The sequence below is a fragment of the Camelus bactrianus genome, chromosome 22, assembly GCF_048773025.1.
Source record: "Camelus bactrianus isolate YW-2024 breed Bactrian camel chromosome 22, ASM4877302v1, whole genome shotgun sequence".
NCBI lineage: Eukaryota > Metazoa > Chordata > Mammalia > Artiodactyla > Camelidae > Camelus > Camelus bactrianus.
The window spans coordinates 18,368,138-18,393,878 of NC_133560.1; positions in this window are offsets into that span (position 1 = coordinate 18,368,138).

Genomic DNA, 25,741 nt, shown 5'->3' on the forward strand with positions numbered 1-25,741 from the left:
TGTCTCCAGTGCTCTCCTTCCAAGAAACTGCCCATTTCCAAATTTAGCCTACCGGGGAGCCGTGAAAAGAGAGTGGAATTCAGAGTCAGAAGACCCAGGTATGAGTCTTGGCTTTGTCACTAATTAGTTGTGCCTTTGATCATACATTAATAATGTCTCTGCACGTCACATTCTTCATCATTTATTTATTCATTTAACAAATAGTTATTGAATTCATATTATGTGCCAATTATTTTTCTACTTGCTGGGGATATACTGCTGATAAAAAATCAATAGAGTTCATGATCTCTTACCATCTACATTCTAGTGGGTCTTGGTCAAGACTTGGTCAAATATTCACACTGAGGAGCATAAATCTGCAAAGTATATAATAAATTTTCTAAAGGGAACATTCCTGTAACGGTATTTGTGCGAGGGGAGTAATTTGAGGAAGCGTTTGCTGAGACAGTGATGCTTAGCTGAGATTGCAAGAAAGTGAAAACCACCTTGGGGGAGAGGGACAAGGAGTAAGACAGGAAAGACTGTTCCCCACAGAAAAAGGGGTGCAAATGCCCTGTGGGAGGAGGGAGTGTGGCTTATTGAAGAAACTGCATCACTGGGAGCTTGGTGCAGGTAGGAGAGCGGTGACAGGTAAGGCGGTGGCGAAGGGGCAGTGGGGCTCCTCAGACGTTCACTTACTCGTGTGGTACCTACCCCTCCTCCCTTTCAGTGGGGTGAGCTCTGTGGGTAATGCCACATCCGTGCTGAGGGATAAAGCCCCTGCGCAGTTACCTAGTTCCTCTTCCCCTCCTGTGAGGAATTAAACCTTGTGTTGAGATGGCAAAGCCTCCAAAGCTACGTGGCTTGGATGTGACTCACTGTCTGGAGGACAGCTGATCTGGAGGGATGAATGGTTCTGTGGCAAACTTTGAGTAAATAAAAAATAAAAATCTGCTACGTTAGGCCGCTGACATTTTGGGGTCGTTTATTACTGTAGCACAACAAAGCCTGGCCTGACTGTTACAGATGATGTCTGGCTACATGGGGCCTTCCAGACCAAATTCATGATTCAGGTCATTTTTCTGAGACCAGTGGGAAAGCACTGAATTATATTAAAAAGAGCAGAAATTATCAGGCATTTTTCTTTGAAAAAAAATCATTCTGTCATAAATACTTGAAGGAATGACAAGGAGAGTGAAGTTGAGACAGTTTTGGTAACTGTAAGGTCAGTGCTGCTGTTACCGTCCTCATGGGAATACTGAAGGGTCCCAGTAAGAAAAATTAGATCTGGAGATTAACACAACGCAAACCATCAAGCAAACATTCTGGATTTTTGACTTGAATCTATTGTCCCAGCTCCTGCTTTCTCTTAACCCCAGAAGCCAGCATCTTTGATCAAGCTGCTGTTCTCTGTGTGGTTGTGACCCACATACTGAGAAGTAGTTCTGTGACAGTGGTTGGGCTGCTCTGCCCTGCAGTCAATAGCAATTTGGTATATATGGATCTGAGAGTGGAACGTTGCTTAATGGGAAAGTCCTCACATGTTTCAGAATCAAGTTTTCAATCTCTACCCTTGTTGAGATGCCGGTATGTGTTACTTTAACTGAATCAGAAATAAGATGTTCTCATTTCTTTGTTTTTTGCTAATCAGTGAAAGTTTTGATTGATAAACACATTTGGATCCTGGCTGAGTAACGTAGTAAACTTTAGAAAATGAGCTTTTTATGATATTTTGTTTTGACCGTGTTTCTACGGAGCAAATGATGGAGAATCTTGATTCTATGCTCTGTGAAGTTAATAAAAAAAAAAAAGGAGGGACATTAACTCAACAGTGTACAAAAAATAGTATTATTATTTGGTAAATTTGTTTGACGTGCTCTGTAGGGGGAAGAGGCTGACCAGAAGCAGACACAGCCTCCATCCTCCCTGAGTTCACAGCCCCAGGTAGGGGATTGGACCACTGTAGCTGTCTTTGTTAGTCAAATTTGCTTTTACTAATGAAGGAAAAGTAACCTAACTTGTTACTGTTTATTAACCATCTAATAGATGGTAGAGCTTGTCGTAGGGCATTTTTAATCATTAAATAATTTAATTTTTAATACTTACCATTTAATTTTTATAATAACAACACAAATTGTCCCCTATGTGCCAGACAAAGTGCTAAGTAAGAGTTTTATATACATTATTTTAGTGACTCCGTACTACAGCCCTGGGAAAAAGAGGTTATTAACCACATTCCACAGAAGAGGGAGTTCAGGCTCAGAGACATGCCTCGATGTCTCTAAGATTATATGTGATACGTAGCCCATACCCTTGCCTTTTCTTCTTCTGCCATGTGTAGCAGCGTCCCTCCAGGGTTGTCTCCTCCAATAAGATGGCAAGATGACTTTTAGACTTATATCTAAAACTGTATTCAGCAGGATGCTGTATGGCAGGATGTTACTGGTGTTTTGGAAAGTAAGTTTCCGTAAGTGTATCCCCGCAAAAAGTTTGGGTACAAGATACAGTTACAAATATCCCTTTACCACTTCCCTTTATAGAAATTATGTTTATCAGTTTTGCATATTTCTAAGAAAAGACATGGTATGCAGCATCTTCTAAAGTTATTTGATTCGTGGGGCAGCTCAAGGATACTGCTTTCTTCAGAACACACTTTGGTTTATGCACTGCCCAGCACACTCTTTGGTCTCCTAAACTTTCTTCTTACTGCCCCACGTCTCACCATGACAGGCTCCGAGGTCAGGATGGTACTGTCCATTGTAGCTGAGGAGAGGTCAGCAAATCCCTGAGGGGAGGGAAGAACTCTTTAGTTACATCCTCTTCAGCCTGGGATGGTAACTCTGTGGTACCTTCCATAGGTGCAAAGATATTTTAAAACCGTCTAAGACTTAACTACTCTCTTTATCAATCAAGGTTGCAGCAGCAGAAACCATCTATAGCTGATTAATACACCAAACAAATGCACTGAAAGGATATTGAAGAGTTGAGGGAATTACTGAGGAGGCTGTAGAATAGCGTTTGGGACTGTGTCCTGAGCCAATGCAGAACCGGTTGCGGTAGCACTGGGATCTCAAAGTCCTGGTCCCTGGAGCTTGTCCCATCGGTCCCAAGGCTCAGCTCACTGCGTCGCCAGCAGCTCTGCTGTCACTGGTTCCTCAGGGAGCTAGCCTCCTACCTCTACCACTAGGACAGCAGAATCCCTCCTGGTCCCTGTGGCTGTTGGGTTGGTTCACCCAGTTGATGGAGTTTAGCTCTTGTGCCTGATTCATGGCTGCAAAGGAGGCTTCAGAAAATAACTGTCTGCCATTTCCATCTTTCATAAGGCAGGAGGCAGATTTTGCCTTACAGTGAACATAGTTCAGAGAACAGACAGCTAAAATGAATGTGTTGACAAATTTATCATTCTGTATATACTTTTCCAATTTAAAACACATGCTTATGTTGTTTTGGTGAACTGTACTTGACCTTGTAATTTTTTAATGCCCATTTTTGAAAGTGATAACAGGTAAGGACAGTACTTAGGTCAAGATTTGGAACATGATAGGTACTTAATAAGCATTTGATGAATGAGTGTCCATAAAATTCAAATACAAACCCAGGGCTATATTGTAAAGTCAGAACTGGGATACAAATGCAAGTCTTACTTCTAGTCTTTGGGTTTTTGATCTCCTCATAGAAACACTATTATACTGACTATTAATTAGTAGTATTTTTTCTGCTACTTACAGAAGAATTAAAGATGCCAGCATGTTCTAGACATGTGAAAACTGCTAGAGTTCTCAGTGGGGTATGAGCTTATTTGGGTAGCATGATTTCCTTACAGTTCTTACTATCTTCAATTCAACAAGACTGAATCACTTATTTTATCACTTGGTTGACATAGTTAGTTTACTGGTTGTGGAGGGTAGGAAGCAAAGAAACCCCTTGGATTCCATTTAATTAGCACAGAATATCATTTATTGAACATTGACTTTGTGCATAGCATCTGGCTTTTAGATTTAAAGAGTGACCGCACTAGAGGACAGGTAAGCTTTTTTTTTAGAAGGCTAGGGTTGGCATTCTTATCTTAAGCTACCTGAAAAATAAATGTAAGTTGGTTACCCAGAAAGTTTTATACATTTTGGACTTTTAAAATTTCCTAGTTATTTCAACTGTCTTTGATAATCTGTATAAAGAAATTTAAATAAACAGAACTCTCACAAAACTATGGTATTCTGAATCATCCAACCATGAGGAAAGAATCAAGGCTCTACTTTTAAATGATGCAACAGAAAAAAAAAAAAAAACACCATGGGGGAGATGCAGTGCAGGTGATAAGGAAGTGTACCCGTGCTTTGATGAAAGACAGCCTGGGAAACCCAAACCCCTTCATCTCAGAAACAGCTGTCTCTGTTTCTGAGTGCAAAGCTCCCTGAAGCTCAGGAACACTCCCACTCAGGCTCTTGCTTACAACTCACCGTATTCCTGTCCTGAAGCCCTCTTCCGAGGCCCAGTACATCTGTGAGTCACATCTGGGCACCCAATGACTTTTCTAGAGAGAAAGAAATAACCGTTAACAAATTTGACCTGGAGTGATGTTGTGGATGAGTTAGTGTCACTTCATTTGCTCTCAGTTTTCTTTCCTTCTTTTGTGTAATTCTAGATGTTGAGTTTTATTTTCCTTGACAGTTAAAATTTAAAAAATTATGTACCTTTTATGTAGTAAGAGCTAGGTTTTATGTGCATCGGTTCATTTAATCCATATGACAGAGATGAGGGTCAGTGTTCTTACCTTCACTACACAGGTAAAGAGACATGACTAGTGAGTTATGGTGGCATAATCCAGGTCGCACGGATAATAAACTCAGAAAGCACAATTTGAATCCAGCTCCACTTGTCACCAAAGGGTTTGAACCCAGATCTGGTTGAATTCAAATGTCAACTTAAAATGTCCCACTGTGATAATAATAACTATTTATTAAGTGAGCATCTATCTATCTATTTTTATCGACCTATTTATGTGTAACTACTGTAGTTTGAGAAATGAAGAATGGAAGGGAATAAGTAAGACTAATCACTAACATGTGTAATGCACTGTTTTCCTGCCTGGAGATCCTTCTCACATTCATGGCTGAGTAATTCCGATTTATCCTTAATGACTCAAAGCAGTTATCACTAGATCTGTTTTCAGTAGATGCCCTTCTTCTCTGTACTTCCATTTATTACAGCACTTATCATAATTAATTGCCATTTACTATATATTCACTTACATTACTATCCTTAAACTATCAGCTTCTGGAGAATTAGGACTGTATCTTATTCCCCTTTTCTCAGCAAATGACAAAATGCCCAGCCTCTTGAGTAAAGAACGATTGATAATTGGTCACAGATTTGCTTGTCATATAACACGTGGATTCCAGTATTTGGGTCCCTCATTTTGGGGTTGCATTCACATACACTGGTCATTTTGCCAGATTAGAAACAGCGAACTCTGGATTGAAAGTGGTCTTTGGTATCCTCCCCCACCCAAAAAAACACAGTTTTTTTTCATTGAACTTTGAAGGTTTAAGTAGGTTCTAATTCTCTTTACCATTCTATAATGATTGCAACTCAGTTTGCGCATTTATGGTACCCCCATAAATATCTGCGTCTGCTACTTCTGCTCTAGTTATTCCTCTATTAACCTAACTAGGAATTTGTATATTACACATCTAATAGGCTAGCCCATTTGGTTTAATGAGAATTTGGATTCACTCCCAGAATAAGTCAGATTTTTTTTTTTTGTCTGATCTGTGTCCTTGCATTATGTTCCTACACCATCAATATTATAAATGCATGAATTTCTTCAACTCCATTCCATCCTCCGTATGTGTATATATACACACACACTAACAATGACAACAAGCAAACAAAAATTAACTGGAAGAATCTACCATATTGATAGTGATCTCTCCATTTTAAAATTGCCATTATATGTTAGAAATTAACTGTCTCCTGAATAAATATACCCAAGAGTAGATTGCCTAATCATATTATTTCTAATGGTAAATATTCCTTAGAAATGGGCACACTGCTTATAATTAAATGAGTGTGGCTAAGTTTCCTTTGCCTTGATTGTGGGTTACTAATTAGGGATATTATTCATATTTCAAGACAATTAAATCAATGTGTTCTTTAGACTAATGCTCAGGATTCTGGGGTTTTGATTTTTTAATTTATTTTCTTGGTTCAAGATCTTCAAAGGATGAATCATATATAATGCCTTGAATTTTGAAGCACTGGCCAAAATAATCACTATGATTCATGTCATGTAACTAGTAAGGAATGGTTATTTCTTGCTTCCCTCTATCTCCCAGAGAGAGGGCAGGCAGACAAAAATGTACTCCTTCTTTGAAAAACTCATGTATAATGGAGTAGAATAATATGGAAATACTGAGACTGATTTTTTCACTTGAAATAATAACAGATCCTTCAAAAGTTCACATGGAAGAAATTCTCACTAGAGTCCATTTGTTGGGGAAGAGAAGGACTGGGAAGATGAAAGAATTGCCCCATGTTTTTTACTTTTCCTTAGTCATTCTGTCTCATTGGTTTATAGTTGGAAGCAGTACATAATACAGTATTTAAAATTACATGGGGGTGGGGTGGATATATAGCTCAGGGGTTGAGCACAAGCTTAGCGTGCATGAGGTCCTGAGTTCAATCCCTAGTACTTCCAATAAAAAAAAATTTATATATGTGTGGCTTAAATAACAATCAGGGTGAAAAAGTATGTCACTATAAAGGGTTAGCTTTTAAGCATTTATCTACCTTGTCATTGTCAACGAGGATCATGATGATACAAAGATGCTTTTAACTTTAGAAAATTATGGAATGGTTTCAGTCAGGACTGTGATAATTGACATCCCGTGTTTATTATGTGCCTACGAAGTATGAGTGACAGTGTTAACCACTCTAGGCTCCTCTTAGGATAAAATTGGCGCTACCCACAAAAGTGCCCTTTCTGGCTTCATGTGGTTTATAGTAGTTTACTTATATTTATTTTTTGTATGTTTTGTATATTTTACTAGAATACTGGTTTTGTTTGTTTTCTAGTTACAAAAGCAATTGTTGAGTCTTGCAGCACAAATTAGTAGTAGTGACTGGACAGAAGCCCATTTTTATAAGTATACCCAGAATTTTATCTATGTGATTCTCCTATTGTTTGATAGTTATGCTATCCTTAGTATTTCATTTTTGTTAAAATAAACTGATGCAGTGGACATTCACTAAAAGTAAAAGTGTTGAGTCAGAAGCCAAGCATGCTATAAAAATTTTTGTACATGTTGGCTAAAGTATATTCCAACACTGACTCTACCAACTTTAAATTTATTCTATTTGGAATTCATTTTGATATTTTTTTGTAATGCAAGGAACTTACTTTTTTTTTTTTTAATAGTCAGAAAATTAACCCAGAATCGTTAGGAAGTTCATCTTTCCCTTGGCAGTCTGAAATGTCAGCTTTATACTCATTTAAATCCTGTATTTGCTTGAATCTAAATTTTCTATTTTGTTTCATTAATCAACCTGTCTATTCTTGTTCTAGTGCCACATTGTTTTGATTATTACAGTTTCAAGCCCACTTAATATTAAATACATTGCCTCATGCATTAAATCACATTTTGAATTTGTTTCTTGGTCCAGATTCTTTCCCAAATGATGCAGGAGGTCAGAAGGGATAGGATAAGGACATTCTTAATTCACACCTGCTGTCACACCGTCCCAATATAGCAGTCTCACTTCTTATAAGAATGTCACCTGCTACATTGCAAATGTATGCAGACTATTTTTCATAATGTATAGAAATTTTAAGCCTTGATAAAGCGCTTCCTTATGTTTATTTTTTGAAGCTAAAGTGAGAAATGCGGTAGAATCCTATGCAAGTTTTCATCCGACATCTTTTAATTTTGTTGGAAACGCAAAGATCGTGTGACATAGAAGAGTGGGTAGCAGGTGAGTTTCAGTTTCCCCACTTGTTAGTGTGTAACTTCGGTTAAACTCCTTAGCCTTATGAGCCTCGTTTCCCAGTAAAGTGGGGACATGAAGAGTTTTTATCGCATATCCTTTTTTTCTAGTAAGCACTCAAAAAAGGTAGATATTACTGTTACTATTACCTACATTTGAATTTCCAAGGTGTCACAAACAAAAGTATAGGTTAAAGGAAGGCAACGAGCCTTCTGAGCATTTAAGATAGGTTTGATGGTGATAGATTCCTACTAGGAGAAAGTCAGAAAGCCATCAACAGGAAGAAAAATAAGGAAATAATTGGGTTTTCAAACTTTATGTGTATTTTCTGCTTTTACAAAATCAGTTGTATAAAACACTCCACAAGAATGCAGTTTTAAGGTTGTATTTCCAACTGTGTGTTCTAAAAGAAAAAAAAATATAGTAGTTTGGGGAGAAAAGAACATAATGCTTAAGTGTGGCGAGTGACTGTTTAAAAAAGTTGAAAGAACACAGAGCAGACATTTCTGACGCATTTAAGATATGTCGTATTTTGACCTAAACCTTAATATTCAGGATACTTTGTGCAACTTTTCCAATTATGTATGTATTATGCCTCTAAAAAAATGGAGAAAGAAAGGGAGAAAGAACAAGAAAAGGAGTGTCTGCCTATTTACCTGCCTCAGTGAGCCGGGCTGGCCAGTGTTCCAGAGCAGGCCTCAGCTCCTGGTCCAAGCTGCCGTATTGACAGGGGCTGAGACCTGGCCTCTGCCCTGCTTTGTCAAGGAGACTTCAAATCACGGTCCCCTGAGCCTTGGGAGAAGGGAGCAGCATGCCCTGCTTGTGGTGAGAAAAATAAATCCTTGGCCAAAGGCACAGGCTGCAGACTCACCACTCACCCCATCCTCGGCCCTGCAGAGCTTCTGTCAGCTTTGATTAGCTTTTCTGACTCTGAGCTTCCTGGGCTCTAAACATCGCTCCATCCCCTTAGCCCTCCTCGCTCCTCCTGTACTTGATTCCGTTTACTGTGCGATGGGCTGTCACAGCTGGCTGATCAGACCGCTGCCCATCAGCTCCTTTTACCCAGACCCCTGACTGACCTTGTTCTGTCTCTGCCTCGCCCGTCCTTCTAGTCCTCCTGCAGCTGCATCTCCTGCCCTGCTGTCTGATCCCAATGCTTGTCTAATCAGCACGTGAGACAGTTTGATTAGCTGCTGCTTCCTCTCAGGCTGCCAGCTGTTCCTGCTGCTACCAGCTGTGCGCGGGGCCTGAGAGTAACTCACTGTCCGTTCCTTCTGACCCTCCATTAGGGCTGCTGGCTGATCACCTCCATGTGACTCCCTGATCTACTGCGGTCTCCCTCTGCCATAGACCTCTGATGGCCTCCTGGCATCTTCCCTCTCTGTCTCCTATGTGATTAACCATTCTGGTGTCCTGTAGCAAGCACTTTATCACTAGCCTTTTAGGCTAGGGGTACCTGTGGGGTACCTTTGGCAAGTAATAACATGTTCGTGCAGGCAGAGTTCAAACGCCCACTTCACAGCTTCCCCCAGATCCCAGCAGCTGGTGTTGCTGCCTGACTGTCTCCTGAGCTTCATCAGCTGTCCCACCGTTCTTCCTGGGGCAGCCTGACTTGTAGGGTTTTCCCACTGATATTTGAGATGTTCCCTGAGCATCATCTTCCTCCTCATTTTCCTCTCAGTGACACTTCTTTATCATAGTCACTGTTCCAAACCGAGCCTCTGTGAGGATTATTTGAATAAGAAGGGTGACAGGGTCTGATTTACATGCTAGAACCATTTTGGTTTTGGATGAAGAATAATTGCATGGATGCAACTGTGGGAATAGGGAAACTAGTTAAAAGGCTGTTATATTCATTGTTGCTAAAAATAAGGATGACTTGGACAAGAGGGGATCTGTGAAAGTGATGAGAAATGGTCAGATTTGGGATATATTTTGAAAATAGAGACCGTAGAACTGATTGGTGGGTTATGTGTGGTTGTGAAGGAAAGAGGAATCTCCAAAGTGGATACTAGGTGAGTAAATCAAATGAAAACGTGCTGGAGAAACCTTTTCAAGGTTTAGCGTAAGTACTTTGTACCACGTACAGTGTCTGGCACAGAGTAAACTTCTGGTAAGTCATAGGGATTGTTTTTATTTTTATTATTATCCTTACTTTACAAACATGTTTTAAACCCTAAACAGGAGAATGTGTCAGGGAGTATTCTTGGCTCCATAATAAATGTAAATTTCAAAAAAAAAAAAAAAAAAAAGACAACTTCCTTCATAGTGGTTTGTCTTTACGTGATCAGTAGCTCTCCCTTGCTTCTGTCTGTGTTTTTTTTTTTTCCAGTAATTTACATTTTAGCAGACCTGTCTCACATCTCTTACCTGTTCTACTTTTAATCTTCATTCTACCATAGGCTTATTTCTACATTCACCACCTTCACAATTTCTTCTCTGTTCACTTACTTTTATTCCTTATGGAAGCTTGGGCTCCATATGGAATCTTCTGCTACATTTTATATTCTTCCAACCTATTTGGTATATCAGTTATATTAATTCTGTAAAATAGCATGCATCTGTTAAAAAGAATAAAGTGGATTCACATGGACTAACATCAGTAGATTTTCCAAGTTAAAAAAAAAAAAAAGAGCAGGTTACAGAAAAAAATAAAAAGTAGTGTCGACTGAAAAAAATGCACAACCTAGTTGAAAATTATGTTTTATTCAGCGGACATACTGAGGGCTTAAGCTCCAGAGAGAGTCCCTCAGATATCTCTGCAGGACTGTTCCTGACACATCAGGGAGGAGTTAGATATGTAGAAGTTTTTGGAAAACAAACAAACAAAAACATACACACACACAAAACTGTGAAAAAAAACCAGGTGGTTGGAACATCAAAAGATTACTGTTAATTAGACAAAAAAAGACATGTCAAGTTAATGAATTTAGTACTTTTCTATGTATTGGAAGACATGAGTCTGAGCTCATTGCAATCTTTTTTTTTTTTTTTTTTTTTTTTTTTTTTTGATATGCACCTTAACTGTCCAGGGCCAGTAGCCTATTTTTTTCATCCTGAATCCCCTCAAGGTGCACCAGGGCAGGGGGCTGCAGTGGCTGAAGACTTGATGGCTGCAACATCCCGTTACTAATGTGGCAGCTAACATTGTTTGTCCATAGTAGCATAAATTGGAATAATATAAAATGAAAGAAGAGTTAATCTAACTCTCATATCTAAAAGAATAGGCTAGATTATGCTTTGCAAATAAACAAACTGAAGGTTTCAATAGATTGCAACAATAATAGCTTAGTTCTTCCTCATGCCTCAAGTCCACCAAGGAGTAGAAGGGGACTCTACATAATGTCCTCACTACAAGACCCAGAGCATCAGGGCCTGGCGTTAAAGGAAATGTTTACTTGTAAACTATATTGTTTGGTTCAGTATGACATTTAACAAGGATACATACAGTATTCAAGAACTACTTTGTAATTGAAAAAATACTTTTCCAATTATTGAGTAAGGATAAAATATAAAAGTTATACAAAAGACTTTTATGAATAGTTTTTCTTCTTTACATTTATTTTCTCAATTAAAAATGATAAATATTATTTTAGAAGATGATTCAGTGTTTTCACATTATGCTCAGTGCTTGTGGTACACTGACTGTTTATGAAGCCTTTTTTTTTTTCCTTATAAAGTTTCTGCCTTCTTATTGAGTCTTTGGGGGGAAAGGTTGATTGCCTTAGTTTTCAAGCAAGCATCCCGTAGAAAGAGGTGAAAGCATAAAAAGAAATTTTTTTATAGCATTTAGCAAAAACATTTCTCTACTCCACTACATCTGCAAAAGGACCCTAGTACAGAGAGCTAAAGCTAATGTCCATAAAGATGAGAGGAATTATTTTCTAGTCCTTTATGTTAGTAAAGGCTATGATGTCTGGAAATTGCTAATGGCCAAAGTCTTTGCAGGAATTACTAGATGTCCAGAGGCATCTGGAAAACATAGGAACTTTGAGAGGGACAGAGTTTGTTTTCTGGGGAACTTGGAAAGCCACATTAAAATGAAGCTAAAAGTACCACAGCATAAGCAAGGTGCCACTGGGATTTTCTATCTGTATCCATTTTTTTTCTAAATTGTCCTAGGCAGACTGGAAAAAGGTGAGGAACCTTACCTTGTTCAGCAGTTTTAATTCTCTCTGTCTCCTCTTTTATTTATTTATTTTTTCTGTTGCCTGACTACGTTTGTTTGCTCACCTTCTCTATGAACTCTTTAAAAGAGGAAAGGTAAATTATTTTATTGTCTCTAAACTTTATTTTCATATTCAGGAAATGGTCCATTCTGGTTAATTACATATTGCTGATTATTTTTAAAAAGCTTGATAATATTTATTACTTAAAAATTAGAGAGGATTTTTTTACTTTAGGTTCAGGGATCGAAATTGTTCTGTTAATTTAACATACTACCTTCTTTCTTATAAGCCAGAAGTCAGACTTATCAGTGATTTTCAGCAAGGTACATGATTATATTCACCTTAGACCAACTAACATCTCAAGAAAAATATATTGAACTGTAGGTGCTGTACAATGTTGAGCTAGGTTCTGGGGCACAAGGATTGATAAGATGGGGTTTCTACATTTTGAATGATAGCATTTGAGTAGATAAATATAGGAAAAAAACTAAACTTTAAAAGTATGGTAAATTTAAAATAATGTAGTTAATGAAAACGTGGAAGGGAGGCCACCTTGAAAGTTCATACCTGAATACCTGAATCTGGAACTGGTTTTTAGAGGACAAAAGAATTTTAGACAGAAAGCACCCTGAATTATCGTACCCTGATCCTAAATGTGGCATCTGCTTGTCTTCCCCACTTCCACAAACAAACACACATTGAATACCTCTCTGATGTTATTTGTCATAATAACTATCATCACTCCTTTCAAATCTTTGTTATTAACGCTGCCTTCAGAATTAGATGTTAGGAACTTCTCAGTGTGAAAGCTCCTCCAAGAAGTCCAGATCACATGCGTCTTCCAAATTCCATGGGTATTTAGAAAATGCCTTTTTGAAGCTTAAAACAATTTCAGAGGGACCAAGAGAAAGCAGCTGCTTCACACTTGATTCTTCCTCAATCACAAGTTCATTAGCTCCAGGACACAGCCCGTTAGAGAGAGAAGGTCAAAGATTCACTTTCTACAAGGGGACGTGGAGATAAACTGCTATATCTGTGAAAACACAGTGGGAAACTCGCATCTTTCCTTTAGTCAAGGCTTCTATATGATAACAATTATGCAAGATTGAAAGTAGGTCACAAAGTTGTGTCAAAAGTGACTTAGAAGGATTGAATTTGGCAAAGAAATTGGGGAAGTAGTATTTTCCAATTACAGTGTCCTTTTATTGATCAAGTAATTCCATATATATATATATATATATATACACACACACACACACACATATACACACACATATACACACACACACACACACACACACACACACACACACACACACACACACACACACACACACACATATATATAGTTGATAAATATTGATCACCTAAGTTGATTTACCGGTATCTGGTCTAAATGGAGTAAGGGATAAAGCATTAAACCAGAGAGACAAATTTTGGTTCTTGTTTTAGCCATTGATGACAGTGAGCAAGTTAAATTGACAATGAACAAGTTAAATGAATGAATGAATGAAATAACTTTGGAAGATTATTATAAAATGATCTATGTGTAGAATGGAGAAAAGATTTTCTTACTGTTATGTCTAAGTATACTGAATATTTGCTTTTCAACAAAATATCTGTACAGTATTCACCCCCTTCTTCCTTGAGAGGAGGAATTCTGCATTTTAAGTGGCTTTGGTGAAAGACTGTACTGCATGTTCTAGAACTAAAGCTAGGTGGATCAGATTCTCTCCTACTTCAGCCTGATAGAGCAGGGCATAGAAAGATTGATTAGTGCAGCTAATTGCATACTCCTGTCTAGAATTTTTACTCTTGATCAAATGATGCAGAGATGCAGTCAGATACTTAACAGAACTTATTCACCACGTCCGCTACAGCACTGGTACCCAGACTTTTCCTCTTAAAAGAAAAAGTCATGTTTTCTGGTCCTTAGCTATCCACCCTCTCATGCATCTTTGTTTTGTAAGTTTGAGTCTCCAAACTCCCAGTGCTTTGTGAACTCACAGTATTGCTCAAATAGATACCCATTCGCTGGTTTGCAGCTACCAGAGTTGGTTTCTGTTGCATGCTAGCATATGTATCTTAACTAGCACACTAGGTCATGTACGTCTACCGTTTAGAATGTACCTCTCACACAGAGTCTTGATGCGCTGATGCTTGGAATTACCTCCTGTTAGCTCTGCTGTATTTCACATACCTGTCTCTCCCTCAGAAGCCTATCTTACTACTGAGAAGAATAATTTAGACAGCAGGGAGTTTTTCACATGGGATCTTGGAGATACGTTTTCATTTCCCTAAAAGGTTGTGAAATAATAATGCCTTGCTCTTTTTCCTATAATCTATAATTAAGAAAGTAGACATTTTGGGAGTTTTTCTGAGAAGTAGCTTGGTTGTTTCTACATCTTCATCAGTTTTTTAAACTGTTTCTAAAGGAATTATATACATATACATGAAGGAAAATACATTTAGACCATTTCTTAGTATTATTCCACACTTAGAACTTTGGATTTTATATTACACTATGTTATATAGTATCAGTATTTATAATATACTATAGTGTATTATAGTATAGTGTTTTATTACTAAAATATGTAATTATTTTTTCATATAATTATGCTTTCACTCTACATTAACATTATAATACAAGGCTATACAGATTGTCTCTCTTAAGTAGTTTGTGTCCTGTGAATAATAGAGCCTTTAAAATTTTCTTTATCATATGTAGTAAGCAGTTATTGAATTCCACACTTGCATTCCTTGTCTCTAATATAAGTTGCTATAAAAAGAACATGAAAATAAAATAGAAGACCCGGGAAATACTCTTGAGGAATTTAAATGTTTTTCAGTGCATCTCGGTGCAAGAAAGAAGGAACATCTTGCATATGAATCTATGAAATATATGTGTGTACGTGCACACTATTACTTACATATAAGGTGTAACATATATCCACATATGTATTCATTGATTTTAAACAGTATAATTCTGAAAATTTATGTTCATTCTGGACCAGCAATCTGTACAGTAGAAACTGGTTTTTTTGACCTTTTATAAAACAATTACATTTCCATGATACATACTTTAGTTTGAAGTACTGCAGAGGTCATTTTCTTGCTGTTATTTGAAAGAAGGGAGGGGAGAGGATCTAGGAAGAGAAAGGCAATTGATAAAATTAAGTGGAAAATCAATAGAGTAATTGTTCTTTTAGCTAGAATGCATACCTTGTATTTCTTGATTCCTTCTCAATTCCTTTGTACACAAAAGAGAAAAGTCACAAATGGAAGATGGATGGTTCATCTGCAGTGAAATGTGGTCTTTGTGATTGTTGATAAATAGGAAAGAAACAGTGTCTCCGAGGATCTCATGCACTGTGTTGGAGCACATATTACTGAGAATATAATGAAATGGACGATGGAGGGATAGGCTATGACTGAGTTTATTTTGATTGAAGCCCAAAGTACCAAATAATTGTTGATCTTTGATTTGTTTGTAATTGAGACACAATAAAGACATATGAAGAATGCTTATAAGTATCTGACTAAACAGTGATGGCAGTTGCCAAACCCAATGAATATCAAATATGATTCTGCTCCGTCAAGGACCTACTATGGATAAAACAAAGTGTTTATTCTGGGGATAGACAATCTGAGTCACCCATTGACTGATGGAAAATATTCCATTGACTTTGGCAAATAGGAAAGTTGGATATTACAGTTTTACTACTGGAGTTCCTGTTGCAGGGCATTCATGACTCTCATTGTTTTATTTTAATCACTTTTAGCCCAGTGGCTTGTTCTTTTAGGCTCTGAACAAATATTTGTTCAATAAATTAATGAATGTTCACTGAAATTAGTTTCTATTTCCTGAGAACATATCAAGAGGAAACAAAGGTAAAAGGAAGCGGTACCCCTTGAGTAGATGAGAATCTGGGAAAGTTACCCTGGCAAAGGGAGATGGTAAAGAGCATCATGCACCTCGATAAGTATATTCTTAAATTCTGGAATTGGTTACCTGATCGAAATACGAATTTCAGTTTTATTCTTGGATTTAGTCCTGGGACAGACCTAGACCCTGAATGTCTTAGATAACTAAGGGCAAGGAGAGGTGGGTTTTTTACTCTGGCTCAACTCTGCCCTTTCCATGTGACATAAGGCTATACCTTAAACTCTCTGATTCCTGGTAATATTCTACCTTAGACCTGGTGGGTAGAGGAAGCATTAAAAAGGGTATTATTTATCAAAGCTGTCCTGACTCACAGATAATAGTAAAGCCAGCCAACTCATACTGAGAGACTTTTAAAATGAAGTTACTTCCACGGGAGTGCCGTGCACACACTCAGCGTCTAATCTCAAAGTGTCCTTTTAACAGCAGACTTTCATAGCACAAGCGAGGCAGGGCTCATAAGGGAAAATCTTGGAGGGATGTAAAGTCATGATTCTTTTCTCAAAAGTAGAGAAGTCTGTATAAAAGATTCATGTAATGAAGGCAATGTATTCTGGTAATGTCCTTTCATAAAATAATAACCAGTCACCCAACATAGGCTGTTTTGAAGGTAAAACCAAAGATAGCCAAAGCTTTAGAATGGTATGAAGTAGCATATACTGCATATAAGACAATATTTACATATAATCTGCATTTCAGTATTGGTTCCCTCATTCTTCCTACCTCACTTTCAGTGGGCATGCCTGCCTCTGGGGCTCTACTGGTTGGTTGTGGCCATGCAGTGTCCACTAATGACATTGATACCATAATGTTGCTCAGTTTTGTCTACCACTTCTATTTTTTTTCCATCTATGCTTTTGTTGATGGTTTACTGTGTGCTAGCAATATAAAAGCAGTATAACTGGTGCTGGATTTTTACAGTGGTTAAAAATATAGATACCAGATAGAGTCCTAGCCCTCATGGAGATTGTGGTACAGTGTGACGGAAACTGTATGAAGTGTTTATTAACTTTTTTTTTTTTAAGCCTTTGCAACCCCTCTGTGATACCAATACAGTGCTTTTACTTCAGTCTAATACCGAGGATACTGAGGAACTAAAAAATTTTAAAAACTTAACCCAAGGTCTTTTTATTAGATTTGCCCATTGCTGGAATTGCCTTAAATAGGATGTAAATATTTCTATATTATAATAAACTGACAATCTAATGCATTTAGAAGCCTTCTGGATTCAAAATCCAAAAATCTTACTCCAACTGACTGACTTCAGGAGGTTCAGGTAACCCAGGCTGGCTGGAAAAGGGACCACACTTCTAAATGATGGCTCAGAACTTAATTTCTCTCTCTCTCGAGCTCACAGCTCTCTTCCATTGTGCTGACCCACTCCAAGAGAGGGTCTCTTCCTGTGATTATGTAATGTCAGACAGAGGTATCAGGGGCAAAATCTTTCCAACTTCAGCTCCAGAGCAAAGATGTGATATCTTTTCTGGTATTCTTAGCAGAGATCCTAGGATTTAACCTGTCCCTTATTTAAGCCACACTGATTTAAAAAGGCATGTTCTCATCCTGATTCACGTGAACTGAAATTATGTGCGTGGGGGAGGAGCATCCCCAAACAGAAGTTGAAGATGTTCCTAGAATAGGCAAACCGTTTATAAATGAACACCACACCCATCACGTACCTGAGGTTCATCTGCTCTCCAGCTGCCCTCATTCCTCTTCCAGGCAAGTCCTGTCTAGAAGTGCTGAGCAGCTTACAACACTCAGGAGTAATCCATCCAGGGCATAGAGAGGGAAGGCACACTTGAAACTTCAGACCACAGGGAGTTAGGATCAAGTGCACCAGCAGTTCAAGTAAGTGGCAAGGTGCTTAAAGCAGACCTGAAGCTTCCTGCCTGTACGCTCTCAGGCGTTGCCACTGTCACGCACAATTGCCCTGACTCTCTGCTCACTGAGGATTCTCTCTGGCAGCTGGAGCCTGTTCTCCCCAGGCCACTGCAGGCTTGAAGGGCCAGAGAATTAATGCTCAGCTAGTGATCCCTCGGTGAGATGGCCCTGAGACACATGTGCCACATTGACCCCCAGCTTCGTATGTTGTGTAAATATACATTACTTATGTAACTAGGTCCTTGTTGATGAGTATTTTTGTTATTTTCAGTCCTTTTCTCTCACTGAGCTACTGTGGTGAAATTCTTCAATATACATCCATAAATATACCTTTTGGATACGTTTATAGAATAGAATTGCCGGTGCAGGCATATGCATTTCAAATTTATAAAGATACCATGGAGTTGTCTTCTATGGTGGTTGCAATCATGTATCTTCAATAGTAACGAAAGGTGAGTGTGCCTTTTCACCTATATCCTAACTGATAGGGTGATTTATTACACTTTTTCAGCTTTACCAATCAGGCAGTTTAAAAATGTCAATGTGTGGTTTTAATTTGGAGTTCTTACATTAAGAGTAAGGCTGAACATTTTTCTCAGAGGTTTAAAAGTATTTATATTACTTTTCTTTGATATATATTCTTGCCATTTACTCATTTTTTTCCTATTGAATGTTTTATATTTTTATTATTTTGTAAGAGCCATTTATACATTAAAAAATAAGCCCTTTAATATTTGGTGGAAAACAGTTCCTTCCAGTTTGTCAAGTATCTTTGGCTTTTTTAGTATGTATGTGTGTGTATGTAACTTTTCCCAAGTAGAGAAATGTTTTCCCCATGTATTTGAATTTATCTCCAACTTTTGAAAATAGTTTTTTTTTTGAGCCATATTTAGAAAAGCTTTCCCACTCTTAGATGCTTAAGGAAAAAAAGTCTCCAATATTTCTTTTTTTTTGCCTTTAAATCTTTGTTTTGACTGATACTAATTTTCATAGAAGGAATGAGGTTTAGAATTAATTTAATGTTCCATAGGTGGGTTCTTCAGCTACTGAAGAGGATCACTGATTAATGGGGGGAAAGTAGCACATAGTCAGAGGTGCTCACACGATATTAGGAAAAAAGGCACCCTCCTGTGTCGGGAGCAGACACGGCGCCGCTCGCGGGAGCCTCCCTGCCCCTCAGCGCCTGGACGATGTCAGGCAGCTGCGAGTGACCTACTGCTCGCCGCACCGGGGCCTGCTGGGCCTGGAAGGCTGAGTGATTGCCGTGCCAAAGCCCTCTTTTACTCGTGGCTTTTATTGTCAGTCCAAGAAAATTTAGGAAAATATAGAAACATGTAGTTTTCTGGGTCAGCTCCATGTCAGCGGGTCCCTGTTCTCACCCGGGGGAGAAAAGGGAGGTCAGTTCTCAGGTATTCTAAACACTAACTCATCATTCTGAAAACCCACTTTTCAGTTACCCATTTTCCTCAGTGAAATATGTTGACTGCAACTTTTCCCCAGTTATTTAAAATGACTTGAATAAACACAAAATATCTATGAATCTTTAAAATGGTTCTGAACTATTTCTGTTTTATCTGTTTCATTTATTTTTTTATCTTTGTTCTGCTTTGGTACCACATTGCTCCAACTATGGGAGCTTTATATTATATTTTCTAAATAATATTGCCAGGTTTTCCTTCTTATTCTTCTTTTTGGGAGTCTTCATCATATGCCTATATATTTGTGTCTATATGTGTATGCACATTTTTTTTAGAGAGACCCCATATTGTATGTAAGAAAACCGAATATTGAAGAAATAAAATGTCTTATGCCAATTCATATAACTGATAAGCTCCAGAACAGGGATTTGAACTCAGCTGTGTCTTAACTCCCAAGTCTACGTATTCTTTACATAAATAACGATGCCAGAGACACTAGGATGTGCGAGGTTATTATCCAAACAGAGGAACCCCTGCAGTGGAGGGAAAGTAGATAAGGGGCAGGGCACAATGTTGAAGTGTAAGTTTTTGTGGAGAGCGGGCTATGGAGAAACTTTTGTTACAGGACAGCATGGCCAAAAAAAGGTGCTGTCAGTTCTGGTAGGAACCCATCAGATGAGTGAGAAAGTGTGCTGTTCTAGTCCAAGGCTCATTAAAATTGGAGGGGAATTGAGGAGATCAAAGTAAGCAAATGATGTATTGCTTGATTTCAGGAGTTTGTAATCTTAATAATGAAATGATCATTAGTACAACTCCATTATACATGTACACATATACATCACATGTGGGCGTGTGTGTGTGTGTGTGTGTGTGTGAATGTATGTAATATATTCACACATAGTCAAATAACTTAATTTTTTGAAAGTATTAGAAAACAAATAATGGATAAAAAATTATAGAATAGGAGAGAAAAATCAAGCAACCATTCACAGAGGAACTAACTACATGTGTAATTCAATATAACTGTAAATCCTGCTCTGTGTAACCCCAGGTGCTCTCATAAGAAGCTGGATTTTGCTAAGGAGAAATCCTAACTCATTTTCCACATCACGGTGGGTTTAGGTACGCAGCTTAGGATAGGATGTGGGGAACTTGGACTATTCAGTATGAATACAGGAGAAGAATTACAGATGCTAGAGGTGACAGAGACATAGGAGAGAGGTACCAGCATGGTGGGCACCCCACAGGTAGACAAGGGAACTTGATAGACCTCTTTCCCTTCCTGAAGGAGAGGTATTCTGAATTGCTGTTATTTACAACTTAAAGGGCCATATAATAGCTCCCATAGAGGCAGAATCAGTAACACAGAAAGGTTTGTTTCAGGCTGTGTCTAATTTCCAGCGAAGAATAGATTTTTCCCTGTATTCTTCTCCCTTATGATTAAAAAAAAGAAAAATTATAGAAAGATATTATTGTTTGGTCACAAAATAAGGCTAACAGTCTTATTAGGTTTGACCTGGTTATTTGCATAAGAATAGAATATGAAAATGAATATATGTGTGTATATGCATGACTAAGACATCGTGGTGTACACCAGAAATTGACACATTGTGAATGGCTATACTTCAATTTAAAAAAAAAGGGGAAAAAAAAAAAGAACAGATTAAGTGCTGATTTACCAAAGAGGCTCTCCTAATTTTGCTATGCTTGATGCTTTCATAAAGAATCTCATACTGGATTTTCAAATCCTTCTTAATTTTTTTTCCCTACTATTTGGAGGTAGGACACAAACCCAAGAAATTCTTTCCTCCAGGTTTAACCTACAATATGTGTAAATTTGGACACATTCCTCTCTTTTGAAGGTCCCCAAAATATCCCAGTGTTCCTACTTGCCTGGACGTGACCTTGCTGTTAGACTGGATCCTGTTAGACTGGACCCTGTAAATGAGGTACCAGACCACTTTTCCTGGGAGGGCTTTGTAAGAATCAGTTCCATAAAGTGCCTTAAAAAATGGCTGGTCATATCATACCCAATTATATGAGCATCATTCTTGAACATGATATTCCCAGCAAATCTTCGGTTGCATAACCAACATTTCCAATTATATCCTGGAAAAAAAGGAGGACAGATTTTTGAAGAACCTGTGGAAATAGCTATACTAACATGAAAAGTAAAGAGATGCAACTAGACTTTCTGAATTTCTGTGTGTCAGTGAAAATGTATCATTTTTAAAAGTTTCACTTCAGCCTACCAGTACATTCTATTAAAATATTAAATTGTTAGAATTTGTAGATAGCTCCAAATTAAGGGCTTTGTGTTTGTGTGTATGTATAACACATGACAAAGGATATGTATAATACATTAAATATTGCATTTATTAGTATAGATATGTAAATACATGCAAAACGTTAGAAGTATTTTTTTAAAAACCTACCATTATCCCTCATTAGTTCATTTGAGCTTATGTAAATTCTTGTTCCAGTGGATCTTGGGTTAGCAGTCTCAGGAATTCCACCACTTTTTAATGACAGAATTCTGGAAATTTTCACTCAGCAGCCCTGTGTGGTGTGAATGTTGTTTGAGGGTTACTATCAGTAGCTTGTACTCAGGAATCCATTCTTAAAAGTATCAACTGTTTGAAATGCCTGGTACAGTCCTTTTTCGCAGATCTTTGAGACAGTCCTACTTTGTGTACAAGAACTCTGACTTACAGCTGCAAGACATTCAGGGACAGATCAAAGTAAAAGAAACTCTCTGTAGATGACAGAGATTCAGAATGGCTGTGGTTAGTTTATTACTGATTATTTTCAAAAGGGAAAAAAGTTTGATGACAATTCACAACAAGAATAATGTATCTGACAAGGAAATCAGATTGATGCTGGCATGTGGCAGGGGGATAAAACAGATAATAAGGTCGATCCAAAACAAGTTTTCGACAAAATGTCTTCTAAGAATAATGAATAAGGATATTTTCAAAGATCCAGGGAACATCAATCTGTTGCAAAAATGAATACACAATTTTTTACAGAGAAAAAAAACTTTGATATATAACAATCCAAAAGTGTAATAAGTGTGTTTGTATATTACATATGGAGTCTTTAGTAAGAATATGTCAATAGCATATGGAGACTATTAAGAGGCTCAGTGTGTCTGAAGTCCTAAATATTGGTATTAAACAGCAACGTCAACAACAAAAACTTCATTGTTAATATTAATGTGCATAGTCAACTGAAAATCACTGGTGAAGAGATGCTAGGCCCGAATTAAAGAAACGAGTTTACAGCCATATAAACATTTTAAGTAGCAGCTTAACTTAGGACCACTAACACCATACTGTTTGCCTAATATCATCAGGCAAACCACCACCAGGACTCTGACACATACAGAAAAATGTGACAGAACTATTTCTTACTGTATTTTTTTCAGTGTTTTTGAAGTTAAAACATACTATATAGAAAGCAAGGATATTGACTAATATCTGGAGATGTCTTAGTGAAACATGCCATCTCTAAAATTTTTGTACTGGTAACATTTTAACTATATAAATTTAACCTTTGGAAGGCTGAACAGCTTTTCCGTTTGACAGAGATTCCAATGAAACTCATAAATAGTAATATATCATATACGCTATTTTTAAGAGTTTTTCTTTTCGTAAGGTAAAAAAATAAATCTGCGATTTTCCAGGGTGCCTTTATAGGGGATCTCAAAGTATTTTTAAGTGTAAAAGATAGCCTGCAAATTATAATTTATTTTACATTTAAGATTTGAATTTAGGAAACCCAAATCAAATTTTTCAGGTAATTTGAAAATTTAGCTTAGAACCATAAGTGCCTGAGAAATTATAATTGACTATCCATTTGAAAGTAATAATGAAACACACAAATAAACATATACAGTAACGTGATTATAAATAATCTTAGCTCCTTCATAATTGAGGAAACTTTATTTTTCTTAAATAATCAAGGACTTAATAAAGTCAATATAAATCAAAGAAAATTGTTCCAAAAAGATACAAAAGCGGTGCTATCACGTCAGGTTGCGTAGAAAAGGAGAATGACCCTGCATACCATAGGTTAAGGCAATAGACAGCAAACCAGGGAAACGAGCCCACAAGAATTGAGCAAATTTGCAAAGATTTTACACATTTCATAGATTTCCAGACTCATGTAGTAAGTTAAGGCAAATAAAATTAATTTCCCAATTTCCTCTGTTAGTATGCTTTTTCACATTCTGGAACAAACTTTAACTTAGGAAAGATTTCAGGGCATCTGTGAGCTCAGAACTAATTTCATAATATTGCTAAGATATTATTACCACTGACCATTTATTATTGTTATCTTCAAATCAATAAATAAACATTTGATAAATTTCTTAGTTTCAATTTCCAGTACTAATTGGTAAATATCACTAATTACAACCCACCTATACATATAAGGGAGAGTTCTTTGGGATGCTGAATAAATTTGAAGAATGTAAAGAAATATAGACAACAAGAACAAAAAATTCTAAATCCAGTTTATGATTGCTTTGTTCAGGGGACAAGATGGTATGGATAATTGGGAATGTCTTGTCATACTCTGATTTGCAGAGCTAATAAGTACGTATCATACAACTTTCTATAGCTAGTAGCAACTGTTACACATCTTCTTGATATGACAGGGATGGCCAAATAGCAAAAAAATCAATATGTTCAGTAGCAGACTCAAAGATGCCTCTGTACAGTATGTAAAAATAGAAGAAACAAAACAAAATTAAACGTACAGGTCAATGCTTTAGCATTCTGTCCTTACTTACAAATGACCTAGGCGTCTAATGAATCTGCATTCACTTAATGTAATACCAGTTTAAGATTTAAGTTACCTAAAGATCCTAGAAGTTGTGTTTAAGCCAACATACCATAAAAATAAACTGTTGAAATAAAGTTTTGAATAATGATTCAGACACAGATTTATACCTTTCATTATCTTCAACATTAAGTAGGAGTTATTTTAGCCTGTTTTATCTGAAAATCATTATAAGTTTAGAAAAGCAGACCTAATAGAATGTTTTAAAATCTTGTATCACATTTAACACTGATAAATCAAAGAAGACATAGCAGTTTTATTAAACCCAAATTGTTAACTAATCTCATTTGCCAGAGATTTCTGTTTACTATGTTTAAATTATGTGAATTTGGATTCTTTAAATGTTTTTGAGGTTTTAAAAAATATTTCATGGGCGGCTGGGCATAGCTCAGTGGTAGAGTGCGTGCTTAGCATACATGAAGTCGTGGGTTCAGTCCCCACCTCTGTTACAGTTTTTTTCCTTAATCTAGTGTATTTATATTATTAGCAGTCAAACTTCCTTATTTACTTGGGAGTTCAGGAATATTTTATTTATATCTATCCTTATTAAAACCTCTACAAGCCAATTATAATTGTTTCTGTTATTTAAAAGACTTTGTAATCTAATGGATTCATACCACCTAGCAGTAAATAGATATTCTATTTACTATGTATAATAATTTCTATATATAAAGTAGAAAATATTAAATACCACAAAATAAGAGGTGAAAGCTTTTCTGAATCACTGTCATACAGACATAGAAACACAGATAAAGAGAGCTTGTATTTTAAATGTAAAATTTCAACCCTGGATCAACAGTAAAGACTGAAATGCAAAAACTCCCTGGTCCACATATCAAAGAGCTGTTCTATTCCTAGTGGACATGAAATTCTTAATTAGTTTGAGCTCAAAACTAACATCTCAGTGGAATACCTAGAAAATTGTTAAAAGTGATTCTCAAAAAAAGGGTAAAATCATGACTCTCTTACCAATGTAAAATGAATACTTGTTAAAGATTTTATTTCACTTATAGTGAGAGAGCCAGACATATTGATTGCCTGTTTAAAGGTGAATTCAAAAGAATGAAAATGTTTATGGATCAGGAATATTGAAATAAATAAGCAAATGGACACAATATTATTTTTCTCCCAGGTGTGGGTTGCAAGTGGTGAGAGTAGAGTGTTGGTCTCTCCACTCTAAATAATTCATTTTCATGCCTATAGATAAGACTTTTGCATTGCTATTAGTGATCCGCAGCTTACAGAGTCATTAAGTAACTCCTACAGAATCAGAATCAAGAAAGTTGAAGAGTGTGCTACAATAAATGTATGGTGTTCCACCCAAACACAATTTTTTCTTGTACTCAGGTCACTCTGGCTTGATCTCTGAATCTCTCTCTTATCACAAGACAGTCTATATGTTAAGTGATTTGGGAAAGGGGACACTTTTTTTTTTCCTGAAAATATTTGCTTTTTTGCATTTAAAAAAAATTAATCAGAATCTTTAGCTATAGAGCTGTATGATCTTTGAATGAGGTTGT